The following is a 15,901-nucleotide window of genomic DNA, read 5'->3' on the forward strand; positions in this document are numbered from 1 at the left end:
CTTCACCAAGATTCTTCTTTCTCAAGATTCACCAAGCAACCAAAACACGCACACACATATAAGGATCAAATCTCTCTAAAATGGGTTAGGGTTTCGAAATGAGGCTTAACGGGGAAATGAAGGTTGGTAATGAGAGAACCTTGGGACATAAGGTTGTTTAAATAGGTTACAAACCCTAAAAATTAGAGTTTGACCCTTGACCACGTACGCCCAACGTACTCACACAACCTCCAAATTTTAATTTAATGTCATAAGGGACCAACTTTGCAAACAATTTTCCTTCTAAGGGTCAAAATGTAAAATACCTTGATTCGAGTGTTACAATTCTACAAAACTTGAATCAGACTTCGTCCTTAAAGTCCGCTGCTGTAAACAACTCTGTGTAATGCTCCCTCATCTCATCCTTCTGCTCCCACGTTGAACCCTTTCGGTGCTGCCACTTCACCTGCACGAGATCCACACCTTGTTTCGTAGAGTCTCCGTCCTCTTGTCAAGGACTGCCAATGGTCTCTCTATATAATTCAGTCCATCATCCACCTGAATGTCATCCATTAGAACTACTACGGAATCGTCAACCAAGCATTTCCAAAACTGGGATAAATGAAATGTGTTGTGAATCTGAATGATTTCCTCGAGTAGATCCATACGATGCACAACCCTACCCACCCGGTCTAAAATCCTGAAAGGTCCAATGTACATTGGGCTCAGCTTACCCCGCTTCCTGAATCGGATGACACCTTTCCAAGGTGACACCTTCAAGAGTACCATGTCCTAACTTGGAACTCTAAGTCCGACCAACGCCTAACAACATACGCAAACTTACCTCGATCCGCTACAAAACAAATAGATGCTCGGGCTACTGAACCGGAGAATCCTCGCGCTAACCAACCAAATACAACCTTAATTAATAATTAGGTCAGAAACCATAATCGAGAATTTAATTTACTAACCTCGACTCCTAGGTTAAAAGACCATTTTACCCTTTCCTTAATTGGCCTAATTAACCATGGCCCAAACCCAAAAACACCCGAAGCCCAAAAACGGCCCAAATCCATAAAGGACAAAGGCCTAACAATGGCCTACCTCATAAAAACATTCGGCCCAACAAGAGCCTAAAACCTAGAGTCCAAAAGTGGCCCAATACCAAAAGCCCAAAATGGCCCCCTGATGAGTACACTTAGCATACTACCTAGGTACGCCCAATGTATAGCTCCGTGACCAAGGACTTACAGGGCCTCAGCTGCGTACGCTCAACATATGCTGGAGTACGCCCGGCGTACGCCCCTGCTTGCCAAAACTACATTAAGAACTTAATGCTTTAAGTCCAAACATCCATTTTGTAGATCCAGACCTTCGTAATTTCTTTAACGGTAAATTTTCCAACTTGATGCCTTTATATGGCTCAAAGAGACTTAAACCCTAGATTTAGCATTCTACTTTTACCAAATGAGCATGAACCCATGCATGGTTGATCTAAAACCATCAAGATGCAAACTTCATGGGCTACAGACCTCAGAAACATCAAGAGGGGCAACTCAAAACTTCTAGAGTGACATTTACTCACTAGAACTCATTTATGGGACCAAAAAATGTCCAAAAATCCACTAGATCTAGATGTAACCATAAAATAACCAAGATCAAAACTTTATACCACTATGAACCCAAGGAAGCTGAATAAACTTTGGATCTATAAGCTCCAACTTGTTCAATGCTCCTTCACCAAGATTCTTCTTTCTCAAGATTCACCAAGCACCCACCAAAACACGCACACACATATACGGATCAAATCTCTCTAAAATGGGTTAGGGTTTCGAAATGAGGCTTAACGGGGAAATGAAGGTTGGTAATGAGAGAACCTTGGGACATAAGGTTGTTTAAATAGGTTACAAACCCTAAAAATTAGGGTTTGACCCTTGACCACGTACGCCCAACGTACTCACACAACCTCCAAATTTTAATTTAATGTCATAAGGGACCAACTTTGCAAACAATTTTCCTTCCAAGGGTTAAAATGTAAAATACCTTGAATCGAGTGTTACAATTCTACACTACTTGAATCAGACTTCGTCCTTAAAGTCCGCTGCTGTAAACAACTCTGTGTAATGCTCCCTCATCTCATCCTTATGCTCCCATGTTGAACCCTTTCGGTGCTGCCACTTCACCTGCACGAGATCCACACCTTGTTTCGTAGAGTCTCCGTCCTCCTATCAAGGACTGCCACTGGTCTCTCTATACAATTCAGTCCATCATCCACCTGAATGTCATCCATTAGAACTACTACGGAATCGTCAACCAAGCATTTCCAAAACTGGGATAAATGAAATGTGTTGTGAATCTGAATGATTTCCTCGAGTAGATCCATACGATGCACAACCTTGCCCACCCGGTCTAAAATCCTGAAAGGTCTAATGTACATTGGGCTCAGCTTACCCCGCTTCCTGAATCGGATGACACCTTTCCAAGGTGACACCTTCAGGAGTACCATGTCCTAACTTGGAACTCTAAGTCCGACCAACGCCTAACAACATACGCAAACTTACCTCGATCCGCTACAAAACAAATAGATGCTCGGGCTACTGAACCGGAGAATCCTCGCGCTAACCAACCAAATACAACCTTAATTAATAATTAGGTCAGAAACCATAATCGAGAATTTAATTTACTAACCTCGACTCCTAGGTTAAAAGACCATTTTACCCTTTCCTTAATTGGCCTAATTAACCATGGCCCAAACCCAAAAACACCCGAAGCCCAAAAACGGACCAAATCCATAAAGGACAAAGGCCTACCTCATAAAAACATTCGGCCCAACAAGAGCCTAAAACCTAGAGTCCAAAAGTGGCCCAATACCAAAAGCCTAAAATGGCACCCTGATGAGTACACTTAGCATACTACCTAGGTACGCCCAATATATAGCTCCGTGACCAAGGACTTACAGGGCCTCAGCTGCGTACGCTCAACATATGCTGGAGTACGCCCGGCGTATGCCCCTGCTTGCCAAAACTACATTAAGAACTTAATGCTTTAAGTCCAAACATCCATTTTGTAGATCCAGACCTTCGTAATTTCTTTAACGGTAAATTTTCCAACTTGATGCCTTTGTATGGCTCAAAGAGACTTAAACCCTAGATTTAGCATTCTACTTTTACCAAATGAGCATGAACCCATGCATGGTTGATCTAAAACCATCAAGATGCAAATTTCATGGGCTACAGACCTCGTAAAAATCAAGAGGGGCAACTCAAAACTTCTAGAGTGACATTTACTCACTAGAACTCATTTATGGGACCAAAAAATGTCCAAAAATCCACTAGATCTAGATGTAACCATAAAATAACCAAGATCAAAACTTTATACCACTATGAACCTAAGGAAGCTGAATAAACTTTGGATCTATAAGCTCCAACTTGATCAATGCTCCTTCACCAAGATTCTTCTTTCTCAAGATTCACCAAGCACCCACCAAAACACGCACACACATATAAGGATCAAATCTCTCTAAAATGGGTTAGGGTTTCGAAATGAGGCTTAACGGGGAAATGAAGGTTGGTAATGAGAGAACCTTGGGACATAAGGTTGTTTAAATAGGTTACAAACCCTAAAAATTAGGGTTTGACCCTTGACCACGTACGCCCAACGTACTCACACAACCTCCAAATTTTAATTTAATGTCATAGGGGACCAACTTTGCAAACAATTTTCCTTCTAAGGGTCAAAATGTAAAATACCTTGATTCGAGTGTTACAATTCTACAAAACTTGAATCACACTTCGTCCTTAAAGTCCGCTGCTGTAAACAACTCTGTGAAATGCTCCCTCATCTCATCCTTCTGCTCCCACGTTGAACCCTTTCGGTGCTGCCACTTCACCTGCACGAGATCCACACCTTGTTTCGTAGAGTCTCCGTCCTCTTGTCAAGGACTGCCAATGGTCTCTCTATATAATTCAGTCCATCATCCACCTGAATGTCATCCATTAGAACTACTACGGAATCGTCAACCAAGCATTTCCAAAACTGGGATAAATGAAATGTGTTGTGAATCTGAATGATTTCCTCGAGTAGATCCATACGATGCACAACCCTGCCCACCCGGTCTAAAATCCTGAAAGGTCCAATGTACATTGGGCTCAGCTTACCCCGCTTCCTGAATCGGATGACACCTTTCCAAGGTGACACCTTCAGGAGTACCATGTCCTAACTTGGAACTCTAAGTCCGACCAACGCCTAACAACATACGCAAACTTACCTCGATCCGCTACAAAACAAATAGATGCTCGGGCTACTGAACCGGAGAATCCTCGCGCTAACCAACCAAATACAACCTTAATTAATAATTAGGTCAGAAACCATAATCGAGAATTTAATTTACTAACCTCGACTCCTAGGTTAAAAGACCATTTTACCCTTTCCTTAATTGGCCTAATTAACCATGGCCCAAACCCAAAAACACCCGAAGCCCAAAAACGGCCCAAATCCATAAAGGACAAAGGCCTAACAATGGCCTACCTCATAAAAACATTCGGCCCAACAAGAGCCTAAAACCTAGAGTCCAAAAGTGGCCCAATACCAAAAGCCCAAAATGGCCCCCTGATGAGTACACTTAGCATACTACCTAGGTACGCCCAATGTATAGCTCCGTGACCAAGGACTTACAGGGCCTCAGCTGCGTACGCTTAACATATGCTGGAGTACACCCGGCGTACGCCCCTGCTTGCCAAAACTACATTAAGAACTTAATGCTTTAAGTCCAAACATCCATTTTGTAGATCCAGACCTTCGTAATTTCTTTAACGGTAAATTTTCCAACTTGATGCCTTTGTATGGCTCAAAGAGACTTAAACCCTAGATTTAGCATTCTACTTTTACCAAATGAGCATGAACCCATGCATGGTTGATCTAAAACCATCAAGATGCAAACTTCATGGGCTACAGACCTCAGAAACATCAAGAGGGGCAACTCAAAACTTCTAGAGTGACATTTACTCACTAGAACTCATTTGTGGGACCAAAAAATGTCCAAAAATCCACTAGATCTAGATGTAACCATAAAATAACCAAGATCAAAACTTTATACCACTATGAACCTAAGGAAGCTGAATAAACTTTGTATCTATAAGCTCCAACTTGATCAATGCTCCTTCACCAAGATTCTTCTTTCTCAAGATTCACCAAGCACCCACCAAAACACGCACACACATATAAGGATCAAATCTCTCTAAAATGGGTTAGGGTTTCGAAATGAGGCTTAACGGGGAAATGAAGGTTGGTAATGAGAGAACCTTGGGACATAAGGTTGTTTAAATAGGTTACAAACCCTAAAAATTAGGGTTTGACCCATGACCACGTACGCCCAACGTACTCACACAACCTCCAAATTTTAATTTAATGTCATAAGGGACCAACTTTGCAAACAATTTTCCTTCTAAGGGTCAAAATGTAAAATACCTTGATTTGAGTGTTACAATTCTACAATACTTGAATCAGACTTCGTCCTTAAAGTCCGCTGCTGTAACAACTCTGTGTAATGCTCCCTCATCTCATCCTTCTGCTCCCACGTTGAACCCTTTCGGTGCTGCCACTTCACCTGCACGAGATCCACACCTTGTTTCGTAAGGTCTCCGTCCTCTTGTCAAGGACTGCCACTGGTCTCTCTATATAATTCAGTCCATCATCCACATGAATGTCATCCATTAGAACTACTAACTCTGTGTAATGCTCCCTCATCTCATCCTTCTGCTCCCACGTTGAACCCTTTCGGTGCTGCCACTTCACCTGCACGAGATCCACACCTTGTTTCGTAGAGTCTCCGTCCTCTTGTCAAGGACTGCCACTGGTCTCTCTATATAATTCAGTCCATCATCCACATGAATGTCATCCATTAGAACTACTACGGAATCGTCAACCAAGCATTTCCAAAACTGGGATAAATGAAATGTGTTGTGAATCTGAATGATTTCCTCGAGTAGATCCATACGATGCACAACCCTGCCCACCCGGTCTAAAATCCTGAAAGGTCCAATGTACATTGGGCTCAGCTTACCCCGCTTCCTGAATCGGATGACACCTTTCCAAGGTGACACCTTCAGGAGTACCATGTCCTAACTTGGAACTCTAAGTCCGACCAACGCCTAACAACATACGCAAACTTACCTCGATCCGCTACAAAACAAATAGATGCTCGGGCTACTGAACCGGAGAATCCTCGCGCTAACCAACCAAATACAACCTTAATTAATAATTAGGTCAGAAACCATAATCGAGAATTTAATTTACTAACCTCGACTCCTAGGTTAAAAGACCATTTTACCCTTTCCTTAATTGGCCTAATTAACCATGGCCCAAACCCAAAAACACCCGAAGCCCAAAAACGGCCCAAATCCATAAAGGACAAAGGCCTAACAATGGCCTACCTCATAAAAACATTCGGCCCAACAAGAGCCTAAAACCTAGAGTCCAAAAGTGGCCCAATACCAAAAGCCCAAAATGGCCCCCTGATGAGTACACTTAGCATACTACCTAGGTACGCCCAATGTATAGCTCCGTGACCAAGGACTTACAGGGCCTCAGCTGCGTACGCTCAACATATGCTGGAGTACACCCGGCGTACGCCCCTGCTTGCCAAAACTACATTAAGAACTTAATGCTTTAAGTCCAAACATCCATTTTGTAGATCCAGACCTTCGTAATTTCTTTAACGGTAAATTTTCCAACTTGATGCCTTTGTATGGCTCAAAGAGACTTAAACCCTAGATTTAGCATTCTACTTTTACCAAATGAGCATGAACCCATGCATGGTTGATCTAAAACCATCAAGATGCAAACTTCATGGGCTACAGACCTCAGAAACATCAAGAGGGGCAACTCAAAACTTCTAGAGTGACATTTACTCACTAGAACTCATTTGTGGGACCAAAAAATGTCCAAAAATCCACTAGATCTAGATGTAACCATAAAATAACCAAGATCAAAACTTTATACCACTATGAACCTAAGGAAGCTGAATAAACTTTGTATCTATAAGCTCCAACTTGATCAATGCTCCTTCACCAAGATTCTTCTTTCTCAAGATTCACCAAGCACCCACCAAAACACGCACACACATATAAGGATCAAATCTCTCTAAAATGGGTTAGGGTTTCGAAATGAGGCTTAACGGGGAAATGAAGGTTGGTAATGAGAGAACCTTGGGACATAAGGTTGTTTAAATAGGTTCCAAACCCTAAAAATTAGGGTTTGACCCATGACCACGTACGCCCAACGTACTCACACAACCTCCAAATTTTAATTTAATGTCATAAGGGACCAACTTTGCAAACAATTTTCCTTCTAAGGGTCAAAATGTAAAATACCTTGATTCGAGTGTTACAATTCTACAATACTTGAATCAGACTTCATCCTTAAAGTCCGCTGCTGTAACAACTCTGTGTAATGCTCCCTCATCTCATCCTTCTGCTCCCACGTTGAACCCTTTCGGTGCTGCCACTTCACCTGCACGAGATCCACACCTTGTTTCGTAGAGTCTCCGTCCTCTTGTCAAGGACTGCCACTGGTCTCTCTATATAATTCAGTCCATCATCCACATGAATGTCATCCATTAGAACTACTAACTCTGTGTAATGCTCCCTCATCTCATCCTTCTGCTCCCACGTTGAACCCTTTCGGTGCTGCCACTTCACCTGCACGAGATCCACACCTTGTTTCGTAGAGTCTCCGTCCTCTTGTCAAGGACTGCCACTGGTCTCTCTATATAATTCAGTCCATCATCCACATGAATGTCATCCATTAGAACTACTACGGAATCGTCAACCAAGCATTTCCAAAACTGGGATAAATGAAATGTGTTGTGAATCTGAATGATTTCCTCGAGTAGATCCATACGATGCACAACCCTGCCCACCCGGTCTAAAATCCTGAAAGGTCCAATGTACATTGGGCTCAGCTTACCCCGCTTCCTGAATCGGATGACACCTTTCCAAGGTGACACCTTCAGGAGTACCATGTCCTAACTTGGAACTCTAAGTCCGACCAACGCCTAACAACATACGCAAACTTACCTCGATCCGCTACAAAACAAATAGATGCTCGGGTTACTGAACCGGAGAATCCTCGCGCTAACCAACCAAATACAACCTTAATTAATAATTAGGTCAGAAACCATAATCGAGAATTTAATTTACTAACCTCGACTCCTAGGTTAAAAGACCATTTTACCCTTTCCTTAATTGGCCTAATTAACCATGGCCCAAACCCAAAAACACCCGAAGCCCAAAAACGGACCAAATCCATAAAGGACAAAGGCCTACCTCATAAAAACATTCGGCCCAACAAGAGCCTAAAACCTAGAGTCCAAAAGTGGCCCAATACCAAAAGCCTAAAATGGCCCCTTGATGAGTACACTTAGCATACTACCTAGGTACGCCCAATATATAGCTCCATGACCAAGGACTTACAGGGCCTCAGCTGCGTACGCTCAACATATGCTGGAGTACGCCCGGCGTATGCCCCTGCTTGCCAAAACTACATTAAGAACTTAATGCTTTAAGTCCAAACATCCATTTTGTAGATCCAGACCTTCGTAATTTCTTTAACGGTAAATTTTCCAACTTGATGCCTTTGTATGGCTCAAAGAGACTTAAACCCTAGATTTAGCATTCTACTTTTACCAAATGAGCATGAACCCATGCATGGTTGATCTAAAACCATCAAGATGCAAATTTCATGGGCTACAGACCTCGTAAAAATCAAGAGGGGCAACTCAAAACTTCTAGAGTGACATTTACTCACTAGAACTCATTTATGGGACCAAAAAATGTCCAAAAATCCACTAGATCTAGATGTAACCATAAAATAACCAAGATCAAAACTTTATACCACTATGAACCTAAGGAAGCTGAATAAACTTTGGATCTATAAGCTCCAACTTGATCAATGCTCCTTCACCAAGATTCTTCTTTCTCAAGATTCACCAAGCACCCACCAAAACACGCACACACATATAAGGATCAAATCTCTCTAAAATGGGTTAGGGTTTCGAAATGAGGCTTAACGGGGAAATGAAGGTTGGTAATGAGAGAACCTTGGGACATAAGGTTGTTTAAATAGGTTACAAACCCTAAAAATTAGGGTTTGACCTTTGACCACGTACGCCCAACGTACTCACACAACCTCCAAATTTTAATTTAATGTCATAGGGGACCAACTTTGCAAACAATTTTCCTTCTAAGGGTCAAAATGTAAAATACCTTGATTCGAGTGTTACAATTCTACAAAACTTGAATCAGACATCGTCCTTAAAGTCCGCTGCTGTAAACAACTCTGTGTAATGCTCCCTCATCTCATCCTTCTGCTCCCACGTTGAACCCTTTCGGTGCTGCCACTTCACCTGCACGAGATCCACACCTTGTTTCGTAGAGTCTCCGTCCTCTTGTCAAGGACTGCCAATGGTCTCTCTATATAATTCAGTCCATCATCCACCTGAATGTCATCCATTAGAACTACTACGGAATCGTCAACCAAGCATTTCCAAAACTGGGATAAATGAAATGTGTTGTGAATCTGAATGATTTCCTCGAGTAGATCCATACGATGCACAACCCTGCCCACCCGGTCTAAAATCCTGAAAGGTCCAATGTACATTGGGCTCAGCTTACCCCGCTTCCTGAATCGGATGACACCTTTCCAAGGTGACACCTTCAGGAGTACCATGTCCTAACTTGGAACTCTAAGTCCGACCAACGCCTAACAACATACGCAAACTTACCTCGATCCGCTACAAAACAAATAGATGCTCGGGCTACTGAACCGGAGAATCCTCGCGCTAACCAACCAAATACAACCTTAATTAATAATTAGGTCAGAAACCATAATCGAGAATTTAATTTACTAACCTCGACTCCTAGGTTAAAAGACCATTTTACCCTTTCCTTAATTGGCCTAATTAACCATGGCCCAAACCCAAAAACACCCGAAGCCCAAAAACGGCCCAAATCCATAAAGGACAAAGGCCTAACAATGGCCTACCTCATAAAAACATTCGGCCCAACAAGAGCCTAAAACCTAGAGTCCAAAAGTGGCCCAATACCAAAAGCCCAAAATGGCCCCCTGATGAGTACACTTAGCATACTACCTAGGTACGCCCAATGTATAGCTCCGTGACCAAGGACTTACAGGGCCTCAGCTGCGTACGCTTAACATATGCTGGAGTACACCCGGCGTACGCCCCTGCTTGCCAAAACTACATTAAGAACTTAATGCTTTAAGTCCAAACATCCATTTTGTAGATCCAGACCTTCGTAATTTCTTTAACGGTAAATTTTCCAACTTGATGCCTTTGTATGGCTCAAAGAGACTTAAACCCTAGATTTAGCATTCTACTTTTACCAAATGAGCATGAACCCATGCATGGTTGATCTAAAACCATCAAGATGCAAACTTCATGGGCTACAGACCTCAGAAACATCAAGAGGGGCAACTCAAAACTTCTAGAGTGACATTTACTCACTAGAACTCATTTGTGGGACCAAAAAATGTCCAAAAATCCACTAGATCTAGATGTAACCATAAAATAACCAAGATCAAAACTTTATACCACTATGAACCTAAGGAAGCTGAATAAACTTTGTATCTATAAGCTCCAACTTGATCAATGCTCCTTCACCAAGATTCTTCTTTCTCAAGATTCACCAAGCACCCACCAAAACACGCACACACATATAAGGATCAAATCTCTCTAAAATGGGTTAGGGTTTCGAAATGAGGCTTAACGGGGAAATGAAGGTTGGTAATGAGAGAACCTTGGGACATAAGGTTGTTTAAATAGGTTACAAACCCTAAAAATTAGGGTTTGACCCATGACCACGTACGCCCAACGTACTCACACAACCTCCAAATTTTAATTTAATGTCATAAGGGACCAACTTTGCAAACAATTTTCCTTCTAAGGGTCAAAATGTAAAATACCTTGATTTGAGTGTTACAATTCTACAATACTTGAATCAGACTTCGTCCTTAAAGTCCGCTGCTGTAACAACTCTGTGTAATGCTCCCTCATCTCATCCTTCTGCTCCCACGTTGAACCCTTTCGGTGCTGCCACTTCACCTGCACGAGATCCACACCTTGTTTCGTAAGGTCTCCGTCCTCTTGTCAAGGACTGCCACTGGTCTCTCTATATAATTCAGTCCATCATCCACATGAATGTCATCCATTAGAACTACTAACTCTGTGTAATGCTCCCTCATCTCATCCTTCTGCTCCCACGTTGAACCCTTTCGGTGCTGCCACTTCACCTGCACGAGATCCACACCTTGTTTCGTAGAGTCTCCGTCCTCTTGTCAAGGACTGCCACTGGTCTCTCTATATAATTCAGTCCATCATCCACATGAATGTCATCCATTAGAACTACTACGGAATCGTCAACCAAGCATTTCCAAAACTGGGATAAATGAAATGTGTTGTGAATCTGAATGATTTCCTCGAGTAGATCCATACGATGCACAACCCTGCCCACCCGGTCTAAAATCCTGAAAGGTCCAATGTACATTGGGCTCAGCTTACCCCGCTTCCTGAATCGGATGACACCTTTCCAAGGTGACACCTTCAGGAGTACCATGTCCTAACTTGGAACTCTAAGTCCGACCAACGCCTAACAACATACGCAAACTTACCTCGATCCGCTACAAAACAAATAGATGCTCGGGCTACTGAACCGGAGAATCCTCGCGCTAACCAACCAAATACAACCTTAATTAATAATTAGGTCAGAAACCATAATCGAGAATTTAATTTACTAACCTCGACTCCTAGGTTAAAAGACCATTTTACCCTTTCCTTAATTGGCCTAATTAACCATGGCCCAAACCCAAAAACACCCGAAGCCCAAAAACGGCCCAAATCCATAAAGGACAAAGGCCTAACAATGGCCTACCTCATAAAAACATTCGGCCCAACAAGAGCCTAAAACCTAGAGTCCAAAAGTGGCCCAATACCAAAAGCCCAAAATGGCCCCCTGATGAGTACACTTAGCATACTACCTAGGTACGCCCAATGTATAGCTCCGTGACCAAGGACTTACAGGGCCTCAGCTGCGTACGCTTAACATATGCTGGAGTACACCCGGCGTACGCCCCTGCTTGCCAAAACTACATTAAGAACTTAATGCTTTAAGTCCAAACATCCATTTTGTAGATCCAGACCTTCGTAATTTCTTTAACGGTAAATTTTCCAACTTGATGCCTTTGTATGGCTCAAAGAGACTTAAACCCTAGATTTAGCATTCTACTTTTACCAAATGAGCATGAACCCATGCATGGTTGATCTAAAACCATCAAGATGCAAACTTCATGGGCTACAGACCTCAGAAACATCAAGAGGGGCAACTCAAAACTTCTAGAGTGACATTTACTCACTAGAACTCATTTGTGGGACCAAAAAATGTCCAAAAATCCACTAGATCTAGATGTAACCATAAAATAACCAAGATCAAAACTTTATACCACTATGAACCTAAGGAAGCTGAATAAACTTTGTATCTATAAGCTCCAACTTGATCAATGCTCCTTCACCAAGATTCTTCTTTCTCAAGATTCACCAAGCACCCACCAAAACACGCACACACATATAAGGATCAAATCTCTCTAAAATGGGTTAGGGTTTCGAAATGAGGCTTAACGGGGAAATGAAGGTTGGTAATGAGAGAACCTTGGGACATAAGGTTGTTTAAATAGGTTACAAACCCTAAAAATTAGGGTTTGACCCATGACCACGTACGCCCAACGTACTCACACAACCTCCAAATTTTAATTTAATGTCATAAGGGACCAACTTTGCAAACAATTTTCCTTCTAAGGGTCAAAATGTAAAATACCTTGATTCGAGTGTTACAATTCTACAATACTTGAATCAGACTTCGTCCTTAAAGTCCGCTGCTGTAACAACTCTGTGTAATGCTCCCTCATCTCATCCTTCTGCTCCCACGTTGAACCCTTTCGGTGCTGCCACTTCACCTGCACGAGATCCACACCTTGTTTCGTAAGGTCTCCGTCCTCTTGTCAAGGACTGCCACTGGTCTCTCTATATAATTCAGTCCATCATCCACATGAATGTCATCCATTAGAACTACTAACTCTGTGTAATGCTCCCTCATCTCATCCTTCTGCTCCCACGTTGAACCCTTTCGGTGCTGCCACTTCACCTGCACGAGATCCACACCTTGTTTCGTAGAGTCTCCGTCCTCTTGTCAAGGACTGCCACTGGTCTCTCTATATAATTCAGTCCATCATCCACATGAATGTCATCCATTAGAACTACTACGGAATCGTCAACCAAGCATTTCCAAAACTGGGATAAATGAAATGTGTTGTGAATCTGAATGATTTCCTCGAGTAGATCCATACGATGCACAACCCTGCCCACCCGGTCTAAAATCCTGAAAGGTCCAATGTACATTGGGCTCAGCTTACCCCGCTTCCTGAATCGGATGACACCTTTCCAAGGTGACACCTTCAGGAGTACCATGTCCTAACTTGGAACTCTAAGTCCGACCAACGCCTAACAACATACGCAAACTTACCTCGATCCGCTACAAAACAAATAGATGCTCGGGCTACTGAACCGGAGAATCCTCGCGCTAACCAACCAAATACAACCTTAATTAATAATTAGGTCAGAAACCATAATCGAGAATTTAATTTACTAACCTCGACTCCTAGGTTAAAAGACCATTTTACCCTTTCCTTAATTGGCCTAATTAACCATGGCCCAAACCCAAAAACACCCGAAGCCCAAAAACGGCCCAAATCCATAAAGGACAAAGGCCTAACAATGGCCTACCTCATAAAAACATTCGGCCCAACAAGAGCCTAAAACCTAGAGTCCAAAAGTGGCCCAATACCAAAAGCCCAAAATGGCCCCCTGATGAGTACACTTAGCATACTACCTAGGTACGCCCAATGTATAGCTCCGTGACCAAGGACTTACAGGGCCTCAGCTGCGTACGCTCAACATATGCTGGAGTACACCCGGCGTACGCCCCTGCTTGCCAAAACTACATTAAGAACTTAATGCTTTAAGTCCAAACATCCATTTTGTAGATCCAGACCTTCGTAATTTCTTTAACGGTAAATTTTCCAACTTGATGCCTTTGTATGGCTCAAAGAGACTTAAACCCTAGATTTAGCATTCTACTTTTACCAAATGAGCATGAACCCATGCATGGTTGATCTAAAACCATCAAGATGCAAACTTCATGGGCTACAGACCTCAGAAACATCAAGAGGGGCAACTCAAAACTTCTAGAGTGACATTTACTCACTAGAACTCATTTGTGGGACCAAAAAATGTCCAAAAATCCACTAGATCTAGATGTAACCATAAAATAACCAAGATCAAAACTTTATACCACTATGAACCTAAGGAAGCTGAATAAACTTTGTATCTATAAGCTCCAACTTGATCAATGCTCCTTCACCAAGATTCTTCTTTCTCAAGATTCACCAAGCACCCACCAAAACACGCACACACATATAAGGATCAAATCTCTCTAAAATGGGTTAGGGTTTCGAAATGAGGCTTAACGGGGAAATGAAGGTTGGTAATGAGAGAACCTTGGGACATAAGGTTGTTTAAATAGGTTCCAAACCCTAAAAATTAGGGTTTGACCCATGACCACGTACGCCCAACGTACTCACACAACCTCCAAATTTTAATTTAATGTCATAAGGGACCAACTTTGCAAACAATTTTCCTTCTAAGGGTCAAAATGTAAAATACCTTGATTCGAGTGTTACAATTCTACAATACTTGAATCAGACTTCATCCTTAAAGTCCGCTGCTGTAACAACTCTGTGTAATGCTCCCTCATCTCATCCTTCTGCTCCCACGTTGAACCCTTTCGGTGCTGCCACTTCACCTGCACGAGATCCACACCTTGTTTCGTAGAGTCTCCGTCCTCTTGTCAAGGACTGCCACTGGTCTCTCTATATAATTCAGTCCATCATCCACATGAATGTCATCCATTAGAACTACTAACTCTGTGTAATGCTCCCTCATCTCATCCTTCTGCTCCCACGTTGAACCCTTTCGGTGCTGCCACTTCACCTGCACGAGATCCACACCTTGTTTCGTAGAGTCTCCGTCCTCTTGTCAAGGACTGCCACTGGTCTCTCTATATAATTCAGTCCATCATCCACATGAATGTCATCCATTAGAACTACTACGGAATCGTCAACCAAGCATTTCCAAAACTGGGATAAATGAAATGTGTTGTGAATCTGAATGATTTCCTCGAGTAGATCCATACGATGCACAACCCTGCCCACCCGGTCTAAAATCCTGAAAGGTCCAATGTACATTGGGCTCAGCTTACCCCGCTTCCTGAATCGGATGACACCTTTCCAAGGTGACACCTTCAGGAGTACCATGTCCTAACTTGGAACTCTAAGTCCGACCAACGCCTAACAACATACGCAAACTTACCTCGATCCGCTACAAAACAAATAGATGCTCGGGCTACTGAACCGGAGAATCCTCGCGCTAACCAACCAAATACAACCTTAATTAATAATTAGGTCAGAAACCATAATCGAGAATTTAATTTACTAACCTCGACTCCTAGGTTAAAAGACCATTTTACCCTTTCCTTAATTGGCCTAATTAACCATGGCCCAAACCCAAAAACACCCGAAGCCCAAAAACGGACCAAATCCATAAAGGACAAAGGCCTACCTCATAAAAACATTCGGCCCAACAAGAGCCTAAAACCTAGAGTCCAAAAGTGGCCCAATACCAAAAGCCTAAAATGGCCCCTTGATGAGTACACTTAGCATACTACCTAGGTACGCCCAATATATAGCTCCATGACCAAGGACTTACAGGGCCTCAGCTGCGTACGCTCAACATATGCTG

This window comes from Lactuca serriola, chromosome 4 (genome assembly GCF_051521515.1).
Source record: "Lactuca serriola cultivar US96UC23 chromosome 4, Lser_US96UC23_V15, whole genome shotgun sequence".
Classification (NCBI taxonomy): Eukaryota; Viridiplantae; Streptophyta; class Magnoliopsida; order Asterales; family Asteraceae; genus Lactuca; species Lactuca serriola.